Source organism: Acinonyx jubatus, chromosome B1, assembly GCF_027475565.1.
Source record: "Acinonyx jubatus isolate Ajub_Pintada_27869175 chromosome B1, VMU_Ajub_asm_v1.0, whole genome shotgun sequence".
Classification (NCBI taxonomy): Eukaryota; Metazoa; Chordata; class Mammalia; order Carnivora; family Felidae; genus Acinonyx; species Acinonyx jubatus.
The window spans coordinates 144537038-144553200 of NC_069382.1; the positions used below are offsets into that span (position 1 = coordinate 144537038).

Here is a 16163-nt window from a genome sequence, read left to right on the forward strand (position 1 = left end):
CCTTTTTCCTGAACATTTCCTATCTATATAAAAATACTACAATTTCTCCCATTAAAAAATAAACCCTTTTCACCTCACATCCCCTCTAGCCTCTCTTCCCCTTATAGAAAAAATTTTCAAAACAGTTGCCTATATTTCTTAGCTCCCGATATTCGCCTTCACTCTTCCTTGAATCCTACCCAGCCAAGCTTTTGCCACCACAACTTTACCCAAAATAGCTCATGTCAAGGTCAACAGTTACCTTCAGGCTATTAAGCCCAATAGTCAAGTCTCAGTTCTCATTTTAGTTGACATATCAGCAGCACACGACATCGATGATCACTTCCTTTTCCTGGAAACAGTTTTTTCATTCCACTTCCAGCATAACTGCAATAAAAACAATAATAATGACTAACACAGGCTACAACTGCTCCATTTTGTAGTTCACCTGTATTTGCTGTGATCCATCTGGTTTTTCATAAAGGCTATATAGATGAATTCAACTTTGATATGGTAGAGAGAGCTACTCCCACATCTTCTTAGTCTTTGGTAGAATTCCTGCAATTCCTCCTGGGATGGAGTATTGTGGTAGTTCTCTGGTTTACTACCTTCACCAGAGTATAGGGTGGAAGTTGGAAGGTTTGGGGGAGGAATTTCAGAGGCTTCCACTTGTTTTCCCTATCAGAATGGTTCTCACTGCACAGGCGAGGAAACCAAAGTGATGATTCTGCCAGTGGCTGAGTGTAACCATGATTATACCCTCAGGAACTTAAGAAAGGACCACAGAAGGGTTGTGGACTGGACCTGCTGTAAGTTGACATTGGGCCAGGATTCCATCTGTTTCTTGGCCCTCACATTTAGCAATTCTAATAAGGAATCCATGACAGAGTGACATGAGGCATCTGGCATTCCCCAACCCTAGTATAAAGTGTATTAGTAAATGGCCATAGAGCCCTTTGATAATAAACTGGTAAACAGCTTCTGGAAATACTTGTTGAAGAGATACATAGTTCTTCCTCGAGGAGACTGGCCTTTTCTTTTCAGTCAATAGGCTCAGGTCTGGAAAATGGGTAGGGATGATTTTTTTTTTTTTTCTATTGCAGAAGTTGACTTCAATCTTTTACTTGCAAGATCTTAATATTTGGTTATATAATTCAAGCTCTTTGGCTGCCCATCTCTATTGTGCTTAAGAAACCATGTACCATCAGCCATTGTCACAGATCCTGTGCATAGATCCCATGGTTGTTATCCAACTGTGCTGCTTATTCCATTAATTATGACCACGCTACCTCTGGTGGTTAAGCCCACCATTGAACCTCCTCTAGTCTAGAATCCTATCACCCCCATTGATACTACAGTTAATTCCAAAGTAGCAACTCCTATATCAACTTGCTTACAGAGGACAGTCAAAAGTGATGCTAATGTCCCCTTTACCAGTGCATTCTTCATTGCTTAAGTGAAGGAAGTGTCATCTGCACACAACAGGGGCACATAGCTGTTTTACGTAATAAATTTATTCTAGCTTGGCCACTGTTTTGAGCTTCTGATCCCTTGCCCAATTGTCTACCAAGGCAGTTACAGCATCTCCATCTCATTTACTAGGCGATCATCATCTCCATGGTTTCAAGGAGAGATCCAAGCAGCATATTAGGACCAGATCCAGGCATTATTGCCTGTATATTAACCCTGAGTTATAAGAAAGCGTCTCCATAGCAATAAACTCTTCCCTCCACAGTTTTATGGTTTGTGCCCACCACCATCCTACACTATTTCCATACTCTTCCCCCAGGTCTTATCAGTTATTAGCCATGTACCTCAGCTCTTTAATTAACAATTCACTTCTTCCAATAGCAGAGACTATATTTCTGTTCTGCTTCCATGCTAAGACTTGACCCTACTTATTGGCCCAGGAACAATGAGAAAAGGTGTAAGCAGATCTTGAAGAAGGCAAGCATCATTTCTGAAAGTCTTCAAGTGAAGCCTTTGCGCAGCTTCCAGGTGACAGAAGCTGCCAGCTGGAGAGAAGGGCTGCCTCTGTAGACCTTTAGGGTTCCTGAAAAGCTTTTAACAGCAATGCTACAACATGCCAGGATTACCACCATCCCAAATAGTATCAGCAATGGGATCTTTCTTTTATCAGAGAATGATCAAATTACAGACTCATTCTAAGGGTCTGTTTTCTAAGACCACTTTTGCTACCAAGTGTTTTAGATTGGGCTTCCTAAAACGCAGGCCCTGAGTCAAAGATCTGGGTGTAAGTAATTTCCTTGGGAAGTAATTCCAGGAAGCATGGGAAGGGAGTAGGCAATTGTGAAAGGAAATGGAGGAAAGCAAATAAACAGAATGTCAGAGAACAGATTATCATGGCAGGCAACTGATATTCTCTGAGAAACTGTAGAATATACCTCAGAATTGAATCACCAAGGGGCAAGGAAGTTATCCACAAACTCCTGACTCTCCCCACGTATCGGTTGCTCTGAGAGGACTTAACCCTCTGCCCCATTCAGGCACAGGTCAAACATGCTTGCTCAGCTAGTTAGGCAGAAATAATGGGTTTTTATTGCCCATAGTAGCTGTACGTGAGATCCATTCAGGCCAAGGAAATGCGAGCAGGGTAGTGACAGCATCTGCTATGCTACCATGTACTGAAAACCTGTCTCTGAAAGAGGGTGCCAATTAAATTTTTAATACACATGAAAATAAATCTTTAATATTTGTTAAATGTTTGTCCATGTCCTACCTAAAAATCTTGTTGTATTCCACTAGCACAATCCCCAGATTGGAAAGATTATAATGAATAATTACTGAAGACTTGTGATTTATGGATATAGTTCTATATAGATATAGATATTTTATATTATATAGTTATGTATATAATTGTATATTGATATGATAACTATATAATAGAGATTGAAAGAAAGACAGGTATATGTATGTGTACACATACATGTACACGCGCACATGTATGTATACGTACACGCATACGTATATGTATATGTATGCATGTACGTTTACGTATGGAAACCAGTTGGGAGGCTATTAGAATCTTCAGAGCATTAACCCAGGCAGTAGCTATGGTTGGAATGGAGAAGGGGACAGTTTTGAAAGGTCTTAATGAGAATTTGTTAGGACTCAATGACAGAAAATGATAATTAGAAGAGTGGATGCATTAAAAATATAGTTAATATATTTCCCCTTCTTTTAATTATACATGTTAAATACTTAACAGCAATCAAGTTAAAGAGGAATTACAGATAACTTCAGAAAAATCTAGTAGAAATTCTTCCTACTGAATTTTAAACTAACTCCATAGGTGATTTTGATGCCCTCGAGTTTGAGAATCACTGCCCAATATGATACTACTAGAATTCCTTATGAGATCTGAGTGTCGTTAACTGGTGTCTAGTTAACAATTCCCAGAATATCATTCACTTTAGGTTAACATTTTCTATCTGGAAATTTATAAAGTCTTATTAGTATGAATCAAAAGTTTAACTGTATGGCTATCATCCTTCCACTAACTACCTTGGCAAAAAGCCAGATGGCACAGTAACTATTGTCAGACAGCATTCTGAGCAGAACTTTACGGCAAAAGGGGGTGAGCTGAGAAAAGAATTGCATGATTCTAAATCCAAATGCCAAAACCTAAGTGCTCCCTACTCTGTTTCTAATAAGCCCTGAATGACTATCACCTGAGGCAGCTCCAGAATGAAACAGGATGGGTTTATAATTGGCCATTCAAACTTATTAATTGCCCCATATTAAATTCACAATATGGAACAACCTGATTGCCATGGCACTAACACAAACCAGATATGACACATTCTTTCCACCTGGGGGACTGATTAATGCACCATTCAACAGGGGACTACATGTCTTCCAACTTTGTGTGAGGATTTCTTGTAGCAAATAGTTTGTAACAAAAAGATGCCACTTCTTCTCTAGCTTCCTAATGGTTAAAAAGGTTACAACCAATATCCTTACATTTAACCAGAAAAAGAACTGTATGAGAGAAGTTACTGACATTTTAGGGATAGAGTGATGGTAAAATTTATATCCTAGAAAGATCTTCAAGAAGAGTAAAAACCAACTGTTTATTTCTAAACATTTATTTCTAAATATTTCTATATTTAGTGTAGCTGTAATTCATTCAACAAATATTTATGGAGTATCTATTTTATATGTGACTGCCACTTTCTATGAATGCTAGGAATATAGCAGTGAATAAGACAAAGTGTGTCTGATGAACACAACAGTGGTAAATATTTAACAACCCGTTCTTCAGCATGAAAAGCTCTGGTTTGCAGACCTCACTGATTCCCATGGTGCAAATACTCCCACGATGGCCAATTTCAAGCTACCTACATGATGTCACTGAGGAGCTGGGAGGTGACACACACAATCAGCTTTCACGCAGAAGTGGGAGGCAGTTCCAGCACCTGTACAGGACACAAGAACAATGGGACTCTTGTAAAAAGAGGATGGTTGAATTATGTTGAAATAGAAGTTTTGAGGGGTGCCTGGGTGGCTCAGTCAGTCAAGTGGCCGCTTCTTGATTTCGGCTCAGGTCATGATCTCATGGTTTGTGAGTCTGAGCCCTGCATCAAGCTCTGCAGTGACAGCACAGAGCCTGCCTGAGAGTCTCTCTTACTTTCTGTCTGCCCTTCCCCTGCTCACACTCTCATTCTCTCTCTCTCTCTCTCTCTCTCTCTCTCTCTCTCTCAAATATAAATAAATAAATAAATAAATAAATAAATAAGTAAATAAATAAAACATTTTTTAAAAAGGAAATAGAAGTTTTGAGAAACACTATATCCTTTTATTGTGTACTCTATCCTTTTCTTAGAGGTTGTCCAAACACATTAGCCCAATAACAAGTCCCAGAGTGAAAACTTATTTAGAATTACCTACCCGGTGTTTCTTAAAATGACTTGACCACAGAACTATCTTACCAGCCTGGGTCACCTTTCAACTGTATAATCAGCCCCCAAGGAGCTAAAAAGTTGGTGTGTATGACTTAGAAGGACTTAAATGTAAGGATCTCAAAATCCCCAAGACAGGCAGAGGTGGGTACATCTTCACACAGTTGGGAGTGGCAACATGTTCTGAAGAGATTATATATTCTAAATGCAAGGAAGAATTGGTCCTGTATCATCTGATTCTCGTCACCAAGACTTGTTTTAGTCACCCCTTACATATCTATTTCTCAGTCACTCAGGGAATGGTCAGATTATGTCTTCTTTTATGAATTACATAAATCCTTTATATCCTTCTCCTGAATTCTACCTTGATCATCCACTTAAGGCTGACAGGAAAAAAAAAAAGGTGAAAGTCAAACGAACCCAATAATTTTACTTGATAATAACTTGACAATTTAGGCTTTAGAAATATTGATTAAAATACCCTGATTGAGGGGCGCCTGAGTAGCTCAGTCAGTTGAGCGTCCGACTTCAGCTCGGGTCATGATCTCACAGTCTGTGAGTTCGAGCCCCGCGTCAGGCTCTGTGCTGACAGCTCAGAGCCTGGGGCCTGTTTCAGATTCTGTGTCTCCCTCTCTCTCTGTCCCTCCCCCATTCACCCTCTGTCTCTCTCTGTCTCAAAAATAAATAAACGTTAAAAAAAAATTTTTTATATAAAATACCATGATTGCATGAATAACTTAGCTTTTTTCCAGACCAACCCAGATAACTGAGAAATTGTGATAAGTCACTCACACTTTTATAAGAAATAAAATTATGGAGACCCACTTGAACACTTATTTTTTTGTTTTTACTTCATCCATACCAAAACTGAGACCCAGAACAATAAATTAGAAAATATATAGTAGTGATTTTGTGTGGCAGGTTTAGAACATGTACAACTCTGAAAAACATGTGGTAACAAATAATGAAGTTTTCCCTTTGAGGTTTTAGGAAAATTCCAAAGTGGCAAAAGCCTCTTGGGGAAAAAAAAAAAAAGTATCTATCAATCTACCTACTTACCTACCTACCTACCTGAGTTTTGCTATGGGATCAGTATGCTAAAAGACACAATGTGTTTAAATATACTCACAAAAATACTTCTAGACATTCTAAAAAGAACTAATTTTTTGCATAAATGTGTTCTCTGTAGAAAACTGTCATAAATATTACTTATGAAAATTGTAATGATTAAGCCTTGGACTCCAGAAAGTGAAGTTTCAAGAACAGCCTAGATAAATGATACAACTTGATGCTAAATCAAATGATATTTGAATTTAATTCAGTAAATTTTTACCAAGAATATGATACAAAGACAGCTTGCTTGTGGTAAAGTGAGAATCAGTCCCTACACGTCAAGAGTTCATTCAGCAGAAGCTAAAGTGATTTAAAATATTTTTATAGTAATTTCCCAAGAGGAACATTGACTATGAAATAAATATTTGCCATGCAAAATAGAAGACCCAGCTGATAACCTAAAAATAATTTTGGCTAAATGAAAGATCATCCATGCAAATTTGGCTTTATCAACACTGGTGAGTTTAAGCTAGAAAGTTAAATTATTGACTCCACTCATTCAGTTTCTGTTAACTTATGAAACAAAATTACTGCCTGGGGAAAAAAAAAACCTAGCAAATATTGTTGTACACTGTTGACTCATCCATTTGGTGATGACAGTTACTTCGCTAAAATCTTTTGAAGCAATTGGTTGTGGCCTTCTTAAATTCTGTTTAGAAGGCTTCTTGTTGTGAAATAGATGAATTTGAATGAAATATTGCTCCTATGCTTTCTGACCATTTTTCTTTTTCTTATACAAGTGAAATTTATTACCTATTATCCTCTCTGGTTGCTTGGACGAAATGTCTCCTTAAGATTGGTAATATTAGTAGCAACAACAGCTGGTGAGTCTAATTTGCATTTAAATGAACAATTCACAAGTATGTCCTTCGAGTCCCAGGATGCTCCTGATAGATTCTCTATGCACATACGCAGTAGTAGTGGCAAGATGGATATGTAGTCAACAGCACACTAAAAGCTGCATCTGTTAATGGATCAGTCATTCTATGAAGGGCTACTGATAGCTCACCATTGTTTTGAAAAAACAGTCATCCCAAATCTAATGTCACATCTCCATGCCAGGCCAACTCCTTCTAATATTTCAGACTGTTCAAGACTTGATTCCAGCAAGACTAGAATTGGCCTGAGTTATTTTATCAAATAAAAGAGCTACCAAAAATCTTTCATCCCTGGTCAAAGCATGAAACATACGATTATAATATTGCTTTGTCCCCATGGGTACCAAAAGTTTCGGGGAAGTTTGTACCAGCTTGTTAGCATTGTTTATTGATAACAGTGAGACTGATGATTTGGACCTAATCTTCATGGGACCCTTCTGCCATTGGTGATGCCAGTAGTGACAGTCAAACAGGTTTCAATTGCTAAAGAACATTCCCAGGACCCAGGTGACGGTGTTTTCAAATCTACAGTTTTACAAGTAAAGCATACAGTATCAACAGCATCGGTGGTGATTACACAGCAAGACTGTGGCTACATGAAATAAAATACCATAACCAAGACTCCGTTTTAGTCTTCTTGATTCTGAGGTGTCAGTACGCATGTCAGTGGTTCTTGATCTAAGGGAACAATTGCATCCATCTAGCCTTTTACAAAGATGGGAAAATTGAAGCTCCTACTGGCCACTGTGGACTACTAATGTGAGACAGGTTTGGACTATGTATTAAAGTGAAATATTTTTACTTTAATGCTGTGGCTATATTGTATTCTTTTTTAACAAAACTCCAGATTTGAAAACACTATCACTTTGGGTCCTGGGAATGTTCTTTAGCAATTGAAACCTGTTTGACTGTCACTATTGATGCAAAAGCTATGTAATCTCTCCTTTGTAAAAAATGTTTACGTATTTATTTTGAGAAAGAGAGAGAGCAGGGGAGGGGCAGAGACAGACAGAGAGAGAGAGAATCCCTAGCAGGCTCTGTGCTGTCAGTGCAGAGCCTGACACAGGGCTTGATCTCACAGACTGTGAGACCATGACCTGAGCTGAAATCAAGAGTCAGCTGCTCAACTGACTGAGCCACCCAGGCACCCGTAATCTCTCCTTCTAAAAATCACCTTTAAAAAGAATTGCCTTTTCAGGATTATAAATGGTAATGCCCCATTGCTCCGTATGTTTGTGTGTGCACATGGGTGTGTGTGTATGTGTGTGCATGTGAGATTTGCATTCGCTTTTAGTTTTCCTGAACTTGGACTCATTTGATGGTGGAAATAAATAATCTGTAATTTTTCTGAAAATAAGTTGTGAATTTTTCACCGTCAGCTGTTAAAGATTCTAATTTTGGTACTTACCAAGCAGAATAAACCTTGTCATGTACAGCAACCAATGTTTATTTGTCACCATATCCAGAATTAAAACACCAGATCCTTTATAGAAATATGCGTAAAATAAATATATAGTTTGCATAAGAGTTAATAGATTTTTTTTTCAGTTCTATGTTTAGGTTACTTCCACACCTAAAAATGAGGTTGCTTTTAATTAAAATGATCTAAAAAGTTCTTCTGGGGCTCATATATTTGTTACATATGTACCTCTATTTAGACTGAGTTGGAACAAGGCAAATGGGTAAATAGATGATGGATAGATAGATAGGTAGGTAATGAGGAAGGAAAAGAAGAGACTAGAGAGACAGTTTTTTGTGATACATGCATAAACCAAAAACTGTCATTTCCTGAAATCCAATTAAACTATTGTGAAGCTGAGGTGAAAAAAAAAGTCACTCAAGATCTAGAGTATAAACAAACCATTAAGCCACTTACTACCCATTTCACCACCATTTTCCATCTCATCAAGGATGGATTCACTACAAATTTTCAGGAGTGGAACTTGTTTCCCAGGCTATTACAAACCCTGGATATTCTCCTGGGAAAAACTAAGAATAAGAGTCAATAGAGTCATTTCTTTTATAATGCTTGTTTTGAAAATGCAAATTTGTTCCAAGGTAACTTATATATTAGCAAACAGTTTGAGTATAATATGAATTTTACATCTGTTTGTGCATGATTTTATCTGCAGAAAACACTACATAAGGCAATAAAACAAAACAAACACCCAAACCTGCATCCAACTGACCTGAGACAAGTCACATGCACCAAATGCATATACAACCAGACCTTGAACATCTACTAAGGACCTCAGCTAATGGATGTGACTCAGTTAATGGGTGTTCTTTTGCATTTGTAAATTGTCTATTTAAAAGAAAAATCTATTCATCGTCTTAGATAGACCTAAATAGTTCAAAGTGCCAACCTGTGCACGCAAAAGGAGAGCTTGAAGGATAGAAGAGAAACTTGACATGATAAAGCATTTTGACAGAAATCAGAGAACATGTGCTATTTCCCAAGAACCAGAGACAACATGAGAAAAGAAAAGAAAAACCTATGCTTGGAACAACTTCAATAATAAGGCCTCAAGAAGCAGAAAACATAGGAAGATTGTGAAACACATGGATTGAAGACCACATAAGAAGAAAATCATAAACAGAAACAATCTTTTTCACAATCAAAGATACAGCACATTTTCTAAGCTCTTTTCTGACCACCACCCTTGGCTAAGATGTAAAGATTTCTGATCAGAGCAGGGAATCCCTTAAAATTGTTTTACTGTCATTTTCTCCCAGTCATCCAAATATGAGAATTCCATTTAAAGAGGAGAGAGAGAAAATGCTATCTATATACAAGGACCTTACACAGAAATCACCAAACCCAGTAAGTGACTCCCTTTAGGCCAACCACTCCTTTTAGTGGCATGTTGAATGATTTTAAACATGGTTTGAATTTCCAAAGTTGTTGGCTGTTTGCTCAAGCCGTAAGTTACAAATAAGAAAGCCTCAAACAATTTTCAAAGACAGAAAAACATGCCCCAGTATTTAAGGTTGTGAACATAAAAATTCAGATCCTGGGGCGCCTGGGGCTTCTGACTCTTGATTTCAGGTCAGGTCATGATCTCACAGTCTGTGAGTTTGAGCCCCACATCAGGCTCTGTGCTGGTAACACAGAGCCTGCTTGGGATTCTTTCTCTCTCTTTTTCTCTCTCGCTCAAAATAAATAAACAAACATTAAAACATTTAAAACTTCAAGTCCTTCTCAAAATAAATTGCCGTATTGATTGTAGTACTTACGCATTTCCTAAACATTTAACATGTGCAAAACTATGCTACCGTTTTTATTCGGCTCTTATTTTTGTTTTTAAACATGTCACTGATGAAGTCTTGAAGTGTTGTGACACATTTTTCCCATAAACCCCGTGGTTTTGGCACAATTTTCATAGCACTTTCATTTTGGGGACTGCGTAAATGGTGTTACAGCAGAACTGACTGTATTACACTTCAGAGAAGGCCACTAGCTTTCTGCAAATGCAACTCATCTATACATTACACTTAATATGACAATTATCCAGAAAGATCATAGTAAATAAGACTGATGGTCTGTCAATAGTGAGAGAAGAAGGGGGTGGGGGATGGGGATTCCATTCTCTATGTTGACAGCAGTGTCCTTGACATTTCCTCTGAGAGAGTGTGCCATCATCTCAAATGCACTCCGCATGTCCAAAACTGAACTCTTCATCTGCCCTTAAAAAACTCTTCCTCCTCCAGTTTCCACCATCTGAGAGTAAACTGCCCCTCTGTTCCTGCTCTTTCTCCCACTCAATCCTGAGCCTTGGTCATCCTGAATGACTCCTCCCACTCACCAAACTGCACCCAAACCATCACCAGACCTGTCTACTCTATCTCCCCAGTGCATTTCCGATCTCTCACCTTCTCTCTGTCTCCACTGCCCCGACCTGGTCTACATCTTTCTGAGGCTGCCATTTCTTTTTAAAGGTGCCCCTGCTCTAGCTTCCTGTCAGAATATGCTGTGAGGGAAAAAAGAATTACGTCATACCTCTGATTAAAAAGTTCAATGACTTCTATTGTAGGCTTTATAGTCCACAAAATTCCTTTAGTTCAAAATGGCATAGCCCCGGCCACCTCTTAAATCTTATAATGTACTCCCCCTCATCCTCATTCCTGGCGTGATGGAGTCAAGTCCTTACTTGCGTCACACCTCCCCTCTTACTGTTCCTCTTATGTGCACTTCTCACCTGTTTAATTTATACTCAGCCTTCAAGTCTCAGGCAAATATCACTTTTTCAGAAACATTTTTCTACCTTCTACTCTAAATTAGCAACCTCTTCATTCTCCTACTGGTCTTACAATTATTATTCATCTTGAGGCTGATCACAATTTGCATTTATTTATTTATACATTTGTATGATTATTTGCTAAATTCTCCATTTCCCACTAGACTATGAATCCCACGAGGTCAGAGAGCATCCCTATTTTGGTCACAATATTGAATAAGACATGCCTTGCACAGAATGAAAATTTTCAACATTTGCATAATGAATAAATTCCTTCAGAAAACGTTTATCACATCATGTTTTGGATGTTGGAATAAGTTCTGGAACTGTATCTAAGAACACATGTTCTTTTCTGGGAGACACAATCAGATCATCATCCTAATAGCAATAATTAGCATTCTGTGGATTCATGATGGGTTATATATCGTCAAAATTCATCTTCACAACAATGCTACAAAGTTGGTACAGTTGTGTTTTTATCCCCACTTTCCAGATGAAGAAACTGACTCAGCAAGGTCAAGCAGTCACCCAAGGTTACACAACCAATCAGTGGCAGAAGTTTAATACACAAGCTCTACTCCCTATAGAAGCAGAAAGGACATACTCGTCCTTGGGAAGTTGGGAAAAATTTCACTGAAAAGTAACAATTTTATCTGTGTCTTAAAGAATGGGTCGGAGGTTTCCAGACAGAAAAGCGGGTGAGGGTATGCCAGAAAGAAGGAAAAGCAGATGCGTGTGTGTGAAGGGGACAGCATATTTGTGGTAGAGCCAAGGAGTTCAGAGGAGGTAAAGCGCTCAGTCACAGGGCAGAAAGAACAAGGAAAGGATGCAAAAGAAATAGGCTGGGATCAGATTAAGAAAGGCCTGCATTAAATCTAATCTGATCAAGGGAAAGCCAGTGATAGTTTTGGTCTAACAAAAATAAAAAGATTCCATGTACTTCCTGTGTATTAAAAAGCTAAGTCTACAGATTCTACCACAGGAAAACAAAAGCGCCAGACTTATTAAAGCATATGGATAATTAAAGTCAGCTGTTAGAAATTCCTAATTAAAATAAACCCACAGCCCTCTTCCTACTCCATTCACTTGCTTGGACATATCAGTCCCAGATAAACAGGTACATGGTAGGGGTGGGTCCCACTCAGCAAAGGACAGCCACAGGGATCCAGAGTGTGATTTTGGACTGAGATCAGTGTGCAATGAGTATTCCCACTCAGACAGGCAGCCCAGGGTAGGATGTCAGTGCTCCAGAAGGGTGAGAAGACATCCACGTAGGGGATGGGGATTCCATAGGGTCCATCCACAGGGGATGGGCATAAGGTGTCAGAGCCTGAGTATTTCCACAGATCACAGCCCAGTACAGGATATCATAGCTAAGGAGGGTAAGGACGACATCCATGAGGAAGGGTGTCTAGCACAGGGTGTCAAAGCCCAAGCAGAATGGTGAGGGCATCTGTGAGGGAAGGGTGGTTGGGTGTGGGGAATTGGAGCCCAAGCTGGGTGAGGAGGAAGCCTAGGTATGAAGGTGGAAGGTGATTCAGTGTAGGCTGTCAGAGCCCAGGAGAGGTGAGGAATGTTTCTGTGTGGGAGAGTGGCCCAATGTAGGGTGTAAGAGTCCAGTTGGAATAAAGAAGGTACCTAGCATGAGGACTTAAAACCCAAATGGAATGAGGAAGATATCCCTGGGAGGGAAGGGGCAGGAGAGGTGACAGGAGTGAGTTAAATACACTGTAGACTTAAGTATATTTAGCATACATTAAGTGTGCTAAAAATAATGGTGCAGGGTTTCTACTGCCAGAGAATAGAATCATAAATATGGAAAGGAATCCTAATTGATTGGAATTTGAAGAGTTCAATGTAAGCTCAGGGATTTATAAACTCAGTAATTTATAAACTCAGTAATTTATAAAATTACTTATATGATAGAGAAATAAATATACAGTAGTCTCCCCTTATCCACAGGGGATATGTCCCAAGACCCCCAGGGAACTGCCTGAAACTGCAGTTAGTACCAAACCACGAGATAGATAGATAGATAGATAGATCATGTATTCTCCTGTCATATATATGTATGATAAAGTTTAATTTATACATCAGAGATTAACAATGATAACTAATAATAAAATAGAACAATTATAACAATATGCTGTAATAAAAGTTCTGTGAATGTGGTGTCTCTCTTTCTCCCTCAAAACATCTTTCTAGGGGCACCTGGGTAGCTCAGTCGGTTAAGCGTCCAATTCCTGATCTCAGCTCAAGTCACTATCTCCCAGTTCGTGTGTTCGAGGCCCCAGTGTCAGGCTCCTCGCTGACAGTTTTGAAGCCTGCTTGGGATTTGCTCTGTGTGTGTGTTAAAATAAATAAACTTAAAAAAAAACTTTCTGTACTGGGGCACCTGGGAGGCTCTTGATTTGGGCTCAGGTAGTAATCTCACAGTTCGTGATATTGATCCTTGCATCAGGCTCTGTACTGACAGCATGGAGCCTGCTTGAGATTCTTCCTCTTTCTGCCCCTCCCCGTCATTTACATGTCCATGCTCTCTCTCTCTCTCTCAAAATAAATAAACTTAAAAAAATCTTTCTGTACTTTGCTCACTCTCCTTGCAATGCTGTGATAAAATAAATGTGATGAGATGAAGGGAAGTGAATGACAGGCCTTGTGACAGGGTTGTTAGGTTACTATTGACATTTTGACAATATCAGAAGGAAGATCATCCTCTTCCAGACTGCTGTTGGTTGAACCTGGTGACTGAAACCATGGAAAGGAAAGCTGCAGACAAGGGGATGTTACTGTAGATGTCTGTGCTTGTGCATGTGTGGTGTGCGTGTTTACATATATTTTCTAGTTCTGTCCACTGCAAGGGCATGATAAGGGCAAGAGCCATACGCACACCTAGCACTCAGACCTTGGTTTCTAAAGACCTTTACCCACTGGAAAAAGAGCTTCTTTGAAGAAACAGAAGATTCCAAGGCTGGGAAAGAAAAGGTACAAGGTGAGAGTATAGTATTTTATTGTGTCTGAAAGCGAGAAAGCATTCAAAAAATAATGGGGACTTGTCAAAAGCCACAAAAGCTAGGTTGGAGGGGCTCCCACCAGCCAAGTCAGAGATAATTTCAAGGTCAAAATAAATACAAAGTAACAGATAATAACCAATTAAATTAAGTACATTTGTAACAAATGTACCACTCTGGTGAGGGATGTTGGTGATGGAGGACATTATGCATGTGTGGGGGCAAGGGGTATATAGTAAATCTTTGTACCTTCCTTTCAGTTTTGCTGTGAACCTAAAACTATTCTAAAAAATAATTATCTTAAAATAAATTAAATTAAATAGGAAATAATCCATTGAACAAATCGAAACTATGATGAGACCAGGGATTTTACATCTTCTCAAAATATCTTTTCTAGGTGGCTCAGTCGGTTAATCATCCCACTTCACTTCAGGTCATGATCTCATGGTTCGGTTCGTGGGTTTGAGCCCCGTGTTGGGCTCTGTGCTGATAGCTCAGAGCCTGGAGTTTGCTTCGGATTCTGTGTCTCCCTCTCTCTGCCCCTCCCCTGCTTGCACTCTGTCTGTCTCTCTCTCTCTGAAAAATAAACATTAAAAAAAAAGTTAAAGAAAAGGAAATATTAGACAAACCTAAATAGAAGGACATTCTGTAAAATGACTGGCCTGCAATCTTCAAATGTGTCAGGATCATTAGTCAAGGAAAGGCTGAGGAGCTGCTCCAGAGGACAGAGACTAAAGAGACGTGACCAGTAAATGCAATGTGATTTTGAGCTTCATCCTTTCACTATGAAGGATATTACTTAAATGTGATCTGGGGATGAGATGGCAGTAAGGTATCAATGTTAATTTCCTAATTCTGAAGGTTGCACTGGGGTTATGCCCTTCTTATAGAAAATTCACATGCAAATATTCAGGGTGCTCAAGCATAATATCAGCAACGTACTCAAAAATAGGTTCAGGAAAAACGAAGTTCTTTGTACTTACTGTAGATCCAACATTTCTGAGAGTTGATTTTTCTTCTAAATAAAGAAAAAAGCAAACAATAGTATCACATTTCTATATCAGCTCAATTCTCCAGAATTTAGCTTGAACTCAAGCCACAGGTGGATCTTTGTCTTTTGAACTCCTGGCAATGTATTACTTCCCTTAGCAACTTACTAAAAGTCACGTTCATTCTCACTTACACAGTTCTTAACAAATTATACTTGGTTTTCAATCTTTCAGCCAATTATATATATTATATAACCATGGTTGAGGTTGATAGACCAAGATTACTAGAAGCACACTAAAATTAAAATAAAATAAAATAAAATAATAAAATAAAATAAAATAAAGTAAAAAAAATAAAGTGAGTGTATTTAGCTTGCTGTAGCAAAGGACAAGGCACCCCACAGGAACCACAGGAGTATCTCAGTAAGTGGGAGTTGAGAAAGGCTTTTAATGGAATTTGAGTTTCTGCTGGATGATTCTAAGGAGTTAAAAGAGCAGGGACAAATTCTGGATTGGAAGCCATCAAGAAGCAGGGGAAATTCAGTGATTGGGAATCCTAACATTTTTTGTCTAAGAAATGGAGGATTTAGGCAAGCCTAGAATCGTCATTGGTAAAGAACCAGCAATCATACACGTTAGTCAGAAGAGGGAGGTGTTTAGTCATTTCTGCGGTCATGTAGTGGCCTGTCTATGGCCTGTTCTTAGCAACGGTCATGTTCTATCTAGAACATTGTGGTCTGGTTGTCATCAGGACTATTTTTCAATTTCTCACCAAAAATGTAGGAGAGGGGCTCTTGGGTGGCTCAATCAGTCCAAACTCTGATCTCGGCTCAGGTCATGATCTCATAGTTCATGAGACTGAGCCCCACACTGGGCTCTGCACTAACAGTGTGGAGCCTGCTTGGGATTCTCTCTCTCTCTCCCTCTCTGCCCCTCCCCCACTCTACATGCTCTCTCTCTCTGTCTAGCTCTTTCTCAAAATAAATAAATAAACTAAAAAAAAAAAAAATAGGGGATAAGTAGGCCTGTAAGA

The 16163-nt window shown here is 38.9% G+C and overlaps 1 long non-coding RNA gene across 1 annotated transcript in view; it reads right to left on the minus strand.

Moving 5' to 3' along the window:
* The window catches only part of LOC128314533 (uncharacterized), an 85755-nt gene extending 70591 nt beyond the window's left edge, over nt 1–15164 (minus strand). Inside the window, exons 1-3 of the long non-coding RNA XR_008296279.1 lie at nt 15125–15164; nt 4345–4418; nt 242–366 (exon numbers count right to left, since the gene is read on the minus strand). This is a non-coding gene — a long non-coding RNA (uncharacterized LOC128314533). The remainder of the gene's footprint in view (nt 1–241; nt 367–4344; nt 4419–15124) is intronic.
* Nucleotides 15165–16163: the final 999 nt, after the last annotated feature.